The sequence below is a fragment of the Nicotiana tabacum genome, chromosome 4, assembly GCF_000715075.1.
Source record: "Nicotiana tabacum cultivar K326 chromosome 4, ASM71507v2, whole genome shotgun sequence".
NCBI lineage: Eukaryota > Viridiplantae > Streptophyta > Magnoliopsida > Solanales > Solanaceae > Nicotiana > Nicotiana tabacum.
Window position 1 is genome coordinate 140,441,353 of NC_134083.1, and position 8,865 is coordinate 140,450,217.

Genomic DNA, 8,865 nt, shown 5'->3' on the forward strand with positions numbered 1-8,865 from the left:
CTCTGTAAAAAAAAAAAATAGCCGGGAGTGAGTCGCTAGCTCAGTGAGTAATAACACTTAACCACAACTGTTTTTAATTGGGGACAAGTCAGAAAACATGCTTGTATAATAATCATAAAAATAAAATGCCCTTTTTAAAACGGTAATAATAATCAGTCTCATCATGTGTTTCCTGTAACAAAATCAATTTAACAATTCAGTAATAAGCTCGGTAAATACTGTATCATAGCAAATCTTTATATTTGGGAGGTTTCCAGAAAAGGATCATGTAATCTGTATCACTCTGTGGACCCTTTCGTAAAAGGAGTCAAATATAACTGTAGGTCCCTACTCGAGGGAAAACTGTAACTGTATGCTAGTTCTACCTTCCCACTAGCGAGGGCTATAATTGTACTAGGTAATCGGTAAATACAAGGCGCACCAGGTCTAACGAACCCGCCGTTAGCTACGGGATCCTTCAAAGTCTCCTCCCATTCATACTTTTCATTGTAAACAGTACATATTCATATGAATGCATTTTCAAAATAGTACTGGGCATTTCAATTCTTATCAAATCATGTAATCCCATTCTGGTAATGGTTATCATATCTCAAGTAACAGTAAAACATGTATAGTAACAGTGAGAACATTTTAAATAACTGTAAAAATCTCCAGTAAACTGTTCAGTACCATATCAAGTAAAGGACTTGTCCCATATGCAGTTTCAAATACTCGGTAACATGTAATATTTTCAAAAAACATGTATAAACCTTGCAGGTTATGAAAACACAAATTGCGGTAAGATTACTACTCACATTACTTGTGCATGAATACCAAACGCGTCACCTCGAGCACTTCATTCAACTTCTTCAACTACCTACTTGAAACAAAATCAATCTATGTATTTACTTTGTGAGTTACCAACATAATTAGTCCAATCCTTCAAATTTAGTTAACTACCCTGCTTTCATTCCTATGGAACTGAGCATTGTTTCTTTCTCAATCACTTAAGTAGCACATATATAGATAGGAAATGTATCTTGTTCTCTATTTGTTCTTACACCCAGATTAATACAACTATTCGTAGAAGAAAAGAAGAATTTTATTTTGATTGCACAAAAACTATATTCTTCTCGTCAGTTAGTACTTATACCAAATACTCCTAATCTGTACACGAGTTCTTGGTATAAACTAAAAGAATCTTTATTCAATATAATAGAAAATTCATTATTTTGCTATATAAGAACACCTTAAGTTGTTAGTGTTGTTCCTATCCCTTGGTTAGCGGAATAATATCTATCAGTAACTTAGGAATTGAGAAAATATAGTTTACCTTGTTGTTCTCTGATCTGCAAATCTCTTCGCTGAAAATAGGTACTCGGTTTTTTTTTCTTTTGCCTTTGAATGGCTTCTGCCGAAGCTTTATTGCTTCAAGGCCTAAGCCTTTTGCTTCTTTTACTCTCGTACTGGGCTTTGGCCCTATTCCCCTTGTCTTATTTTTTTTTTTGTTGTTGTTGGTCTTGTTTTATTTGTTTATCTTCATTTTTTTAATTCTATTTATTTAGGTAAATAACTAATAGGCCCTAACTAAAATATGCGGTTTTACATTCTCTCTACCTTATGAAATTTGGTCCCCGAATTTAGCTTAGGTACGTACCTGTAGACTGAAATAAATGAGGATACTTGACTCGTATAGCTTCTTCTATTTCTCGTGTAGCTTCTTTAACAGTATGATTTCTCCATAAGACTTTCACGAACACAATTTTTTTTTATTGTAGCTTTCTTACTTGTCTATCAACAATAGCCATCGGCTCCTCCTCGTAAGACAACTTCTCATCAAGCGGTATAGTAGGCACTTCAAGCGCCTGAGATGAGTCTGATATACATTTGCTTAGCATAGAGATATGAAACACTGGATGAATAAAAGATAACTCAGGAGGAAGTGCAAAACGATAAGCCACAGCTCCCACTCGGTCTAGTATCTCATACGGTTCTATAAACTGGGGCTCAACTTGCCTCTTTTCCCAAACCGCATCACACCTTTCATAGGGGAGACTCGTAGGAACACCTTGTCCCCAATTGTGAACATTAAATCTCTTCTTCTCTTATCTGCATAAGACTTTTGTCTACTTTGATCTGTGAGTAATCTCTGTCTGATCAACTGGACCTTGTCAATAGCTTCTTGTACTAAGTCGGGTCCCAATAAGTTAATCTCACCAGCTTCAAACCATCCGATAGGAGAATGACAATACTTCGTACGGTGCCATTTGAATACTGGAATGGAAGCTATTGTTGTAAGCAAATTCAGCTAAAGGTAGATAAGCATCCCAACTACCTCCAAACTCAAGAATACAAGCTCTCAACATATCCTCTAAGATCTGTATAGTACGTTCTGATTGCCCGTCTGTCTATGGGTGAAATGCAGTATTAAGACCTACTCATGTACCCAATGCTTCTTGAAAAGATTTCTAAAAGCGTGAAGTAAATTGTGATCCTCTATCAGAGATGATGGATACTGGAACTCCGTGAAGTCAGACAATTTCGTTCATAAATATTTGTGCATATCTTACTCCACTATATGTAGTCTTCACTGGTAAAAAGTATGCTGATTTTGTCAATCGATCTAATAATCACCCATACATAGTCATAACCTCTAAGGGTTCGTGGTAGACCGGTGACAAAATCCATAGTAATTCTTTTTCATTTTCACTCTGAAATCTCAATTTGTTGTAGTAGTCTTGTTGGTCGCTGATGCTCAGCCTTGACCTGCTGACAAGTCAAACAACTAGAAACAAAGTTAGCAACATCTTTCTTCATACCTTCCCACCAATAATAACTATCAGTAAGTTAGGAATTGAGAAAATATAGTTTACCTTGTTCTCTGATCTGCAAATCTCTTCGCTGAAAATAGGTACTCGGTTTTTTTTTCTTTTGCCTTTGAATGGCTTCTGCCGAAGCTTTATTGCTTCAATGCCTAAGCCTTTTGCTTCTTTTACTCTCGTACTGGGCTTTGGCCCTAATCCCTTTTTTTTTTTTTTTTTTTTTTGTTGTTGTTGGTCTTGTTTTATTTGTTTATCTTCATTTTTTTAATTCTATTTATTTAAGTAAATAACTAATAGGCCCTAACTTAAATATGCGGTATTACATCACAACTCTTCTCTAATTTTTTTAAATTAATAGTAGCTACGTAGTTTCCTGAAATGAAAGGAAAAAAAGAAAGTTTATTAGTACAACAAATCACATGAAGAAATGTTCTTAAAGTCATCCAGTTTACAGTAAATTCAACGAGAAAATTCAATTAATATTTACTAAGCTAGAAATAATTAACTCCATATTGAATTTCGTTCAACACAAAAATGACTAACTCTAATGTTTTGTAAGATGGATATATTAAGTTACTTTTGGAATTAACACAATTTGGTGTTTTAATTTGCGTTGAAGTCAAAAATTTTCATATATGTTTGTAAAATAAAGGATTTCTTCTCTTCTTCGTTTTTCTTCAAAAAGAACAGCCTTTATTTTTAGAGAAAAATTAGCCGTCTTTTAAAGTGTTACTTTGAGCGAAAGAAACTCAATTGGTGCCTAGTTAAATTCACATGAATACTTAGGAAACTTTCCATATTTATTAGTAAAAAATGAAAATAATTACCATATTGTTACTTTGGGTGGAAGAAACATAACTAACCAACGGAACCTACTTGTTGCTCACTTAAGTTCCTTAACAAAACCTATAAAATCTCATAAACTCTCCCTTCCTGCCTCTCCGATGCAAATACTTTCCAGGTCTTTCTTCATAATAATTTAGTTTCCAAAATACGTGTTATTTGATTGGGAAGATTAAGTGAGCAATCAGACAAAGGCTATGTCCCGCTTCTCTGTAGTTTTATCACAAGGGACCAGAATTGAAAAGTTCAGTTATCTAAGCATATCTTCAGTAGAGACAAAGCTATTTCCTCCCTCTCTTTTTTTTTGCTTTACTATATACTCAGCTAGGTGCTTTTAGTATCCCTTCTATGATAGTGTGCTTGAAACTAGCGCAATGAAATCTCACTCATACTCTCAGATAAGTTGCTTTGGAAGTAGCTGTATACTTTTATGGAAACACTACTTCCTATTGGAACTGCTTAGGGCAACAAGCATAAACAACATTGATCTTTGAAAGTCTGAATCTGGGCTAAACATTTTAGGACGGAAGGAGTGCTTCACCAGCACTGAATATTGGAAGTGCTTCTATTACTTTAGTTTTATTCTTGACATGGAATTGCTTTAATGTCTATGACCCCAGAAATGCTTATGCCATCACCAGAAATATTCTTTTAAGTACTAATAGCAAAACTTAATAGATTAGAGAGCACATGCATTTGCAGCGCACTAGGAATGATAAATTATCATGGATAAGAACTTTTGCTGATTGTATAAGGGAAGTACCTTTGCAGGAGATTGATTAAAATATAGTCCATGCATCTGCTCCTTATCAAACATGAAGCCAGTAGTAGTAGGCTTCCCAGTGAGATCTATGGCCGTGGGCAGCAATCTAGTTTCCTCCAATATCTCTCTCTGGCATCTCGTCAAATTATTTCTGGGCTTTTATGATCTCTCGGTTTTTGTTTATACAATTTATTGAAAATACTTGTATTAATAACTGAATATATTCAAAAAGTTACACAATGGAAACTAGAAATCAATCATGAGTAAATGAGAATATGGATAACATGGATTTCTAAAGATGCTACTTGGTCAATTAACTCCACAATCAAGTAGCACACTCACACTCTGCTAACATAAGGGTGGTTTCTATACGTTTTGCATGAAGTTCAATTTGAAAATCAATGGGAGCATTTTTTTACTCAGCTTGCACATACCTCAACTAATCCGACATGTATGTACCCCTAGCATGATCATACCTTGCCTAACAAGTCTTAGGGCAAATGAAACAATATTTCATCCTTAAGTTCGAGCTTGAGTTATCACTTTAAGTATTCGATTACTAAGCAAATACCTTGGGGTGGGACTCCCAGGTAGATGCCTCTACCGGCTGACCTCTCCATTGTACCCAAACTGAAGGATAACTCTTAGACCTCAACTGTCGGACCTGCCGGGCTAGAATAGCCACCGGCTCCTCCTCGTAAGTCAAATCTTTGTCCAATTGGACTGAGCTGAAATCTAACACATGGGACGGATCACCATGATATTTCCGGAGCATAGACACATGGAACACCGGATGAACCACTGATAAACTAGGTGGTAATGCAAGCCTGTAGGCTACTTTACCTACCCTTTCAAGAATTTCAAAGGGTCCGATATACCAAGGGCTCAACTTGCCCTTCTTTACGAGCCTCATTATACCTTTCATAGGTGAAACTCGGAGCAATATTCTTTCTCCAACCATGAATGCAATATCACGAACTTTACGGTCAGCATAACTCTTTTGTCTAGACTGAGCTGTGCGAAGTCGATCCTGAATAATCTTGACCTTATCCAAGGCATCTTGTACCAAATCGGTACCCAATAACTGAGCCTCTCCCGGTTCAAACCAGCCAACTAGCGAACGGCATCGCCTTTCATATAATTCCTCATATGGAGCCATCTGAATGCTCGACTGGTAGCTATTATTATAGCAAACTCCCCAAGTGGCAAGAAATGATCACAAGAACCTCCAAAGTCTATAACACAAGCGCGAAGCATATCTTCCAATATCTGAATAGTGCGCTCTGACTGTCCGTCTGTCTGTGGATGAAATGCTGTACTCAATTCCACTTGTGTGCCTAACTCACGCTGTACATCCCTCCAGAAATATGAGGTAAACTGTGTACCTCTATAATAGACACGGGCACACCGTGAAGGCGGATAATCTCACGAATGTAAATTTCAGCTTACCTTTCTGAAGAATAGGTAACTGCCACTGGAATGAAATGTGTTGATTTGGTTAACCTGTCCACAATGACCCAAACTGCGTCAAATTTTCTCTGCGTCCGTGGGAGTCCAACTACAAAATCCATAGTGATATGCTCCCATTTCCATTCAGGAATTTCTAACTTCTGAAGCAACCACCAGGTCTCTGATGCTCGTACTTCACTTGCTGACAATTCAGACACCGAGCTACATATGCAACTATATCCTTTTTCATTCTCCTCCACCAATAATGTTTCCGCAAATCTTGATACATTTTGGCGGTACCTGGATGAATAGAATACCAGGAACTATGTGACTCTTCAAGAATTAATTCATGAAGCCCATCCACATTAGGCACACAAATACGACCCTGCATTCGCAGAACTCCATCTTCCCCCACAGAAACCTGTTTGGCATCACCATGACGCACCGTGTCATTAAGGACAAGTAAATGAGGATCATCATACTGCCTCTCTCTGATGCGCTCATATAAAGAAGACCGAGCGATTGTGCAAGCTAGAACCCGACTGGGTTCTGAAACATGTAACCTCACAAACTGATTAGCCAAATTCTGAACATCTGCAGCTAATGTCCTCTCACCTACCGGAATATACGCAAGACTGCCCATACTATCAACCTTTCTACTCAAAGCATCGGCCACCATATTGGCCTTTCTGGGCTGATACAAAATGGTGATATCATAGTCTTTCAACAACTCCAACCATCTTCTGTGCCTCGAATTAAGATCTTTTTGTTTGAATTGGTACCGAAGGCTACGATGATCAGTAAATACCTCACACGAGACACCGTAGAGGTAATGCCTCCAAATCTTCAGCACATGAACAATGACTGCCAGTTCTAAGTCATGAACAAGATAATTCTTCTCGTGAACCTTTAACTGTCGCGACGCATATGCAATCACCCTGCCATCTTGCATTAATACTATAGCAAGCCCAATGTGAAATGCTTCACAATATACTGTATACAATCCTGAACGTGTGGGTAATACCAACACTGGCGCCTTAGTCAAAGCAGTCTTGAGTTTCTGAAAACTCAACTCACACTCGTCTGGCCATCTGAATGGGACACTTTTCTGGGTCAGTCTGGTCAATGGGTTTTCTATAGATAAAAACCCTTCCACGAACCGATGATAATAACCTGTTAAACCCAGGAAACTCCGAATCTCTATAACTGAAATAGGCCTAGGCCAATTCTGAACAGCCTCAATTTTCTTAGGATCCACCTTTATGCCTTCTGCCGATACAACATGCCCCAAAAAGGCAATTGAGTCTAATCGAAACTCACATTTTGAAAACATGGCATATAACTGATTATTTTTCAAAGTGTGAAGCACACTTCGAAGATGCTGCTCATGCTCCTCTCGATTGCTGGAGTAAATCAAGACATCATCAATGAATACAACCACAAAAGAATCCAAATAAGGCTTGAACACCCGATTCATCAAATCCATAAATGTTGCTGGGGCATTTGTCAACCCAAATGACATACCGAGTCCGAAAAGCTGTTTTAGGGACATCAGATGCCCTAATCTTCAACTGATGGTAACCTGACCTCAAATCGATCTTCAAAAATAACTTGGCACCCTGAAGCTGATCAAATAAGTCATCAATTCTTGGCAGCAGATATTTGTTTTTGATAGTGGCCTTGTTCAACTGCCGATAATCTATACACATCCGCATAGAGCCATCTTTCTTCTTTACAAATAATACCGGTGCACCCCAGGGCGAGACACTAGGTCTAATGAATCCCTGATCAAGCAAGTCTTGTAACTGCTTTTTTAATTTTTTCAACTCCGGCGGGGCCATACGGTATGGTGGAATAGAAATGGGCTGAGTGCCCGGAGCCAAATCAATACAGAAGTCAATACCTCTATCGGGTGGCATCCCCGAAAAATCTGCAGGAAATACTTCTGGAAATTCACGAACAACTGGTACTGAGTCCATAGAAGGAACATCCGCACTGGGATCGCGAATATAAGCCAAATAGGCTAGACACCCTTTCTCTACCATACGCCGAGCTTTCATATAAGAAATAAGCCTGCTGGCAGGATGACTCGGCCTCATGCCTAGCTGGAAAAGCATAAAATCAGGGCTGGGCCCCACCACTCTGAACTGCGTCCCTAGGATGGCCTCTAACTGGTAATGGTCTGCCTCCACCTCTAATGTCCTGACCTCCACCTCTAGCTGCCTGACCCCTACCTCTAGATGGCTGAGCAGGCGGTGAAGCAACTGGTGCCGGTATGATGCCACGAGAATATTGCCGAGATCTGTTACTTGCCAATCTAGGGCAATACCTCCTGATATGACCAATGTTCCCACACTCGTAACACTCATCCTGATGCCCTGGTTGCTGAAGCTGAAGCTGACCCAAATGGGCTGGATAACCGCTGTAGTAACTCTAGAGTGGCGGTGCACTGATAGGAGCTGAATGTGCACTAAATGCTGGCTGTCCATAGTAAGGCATAATAGGACTGTGACTCCCTGAAGCACCGGGAGATGTATGAAGTACTGAATGAAACGGTCTGGGAGGATGACCCCATTGAAACCACCGAACTGACGAGGCCTCTTATCAGACCTCTGCCATCTCTCTTGTGCAAGAACCATCTCAATCCTTATCGCAACATTAGCTGCCGCCTGAAAAGAAATCTCACTTCCGGTCTCCTTGGCTATCTGAAGTCTAATAGGGTGAGTGAGTCCCTCAATAAACCTCCTCGCTCTCTCTCCCTCCGTAGGTAGTAAAAGGAGAGCATGGAGGGCCAAATCCACAAAACAGGACTCATACTGAGTAACAGTCATACTGCCCTACTGTAGACGTTCAAATTGCTTACAGAATTCCTCTCTCAGTGTGATAGGAAGGAACTTCTCCAGAAATAGCTGAGAGAACTGCTCCCAAGTAAGTGTAGGCAATTCGACTAGTCGGGTCAATGTATAATATCTCCACCACCTCTTTGCAGAAACCCGTCATCTGAAATAC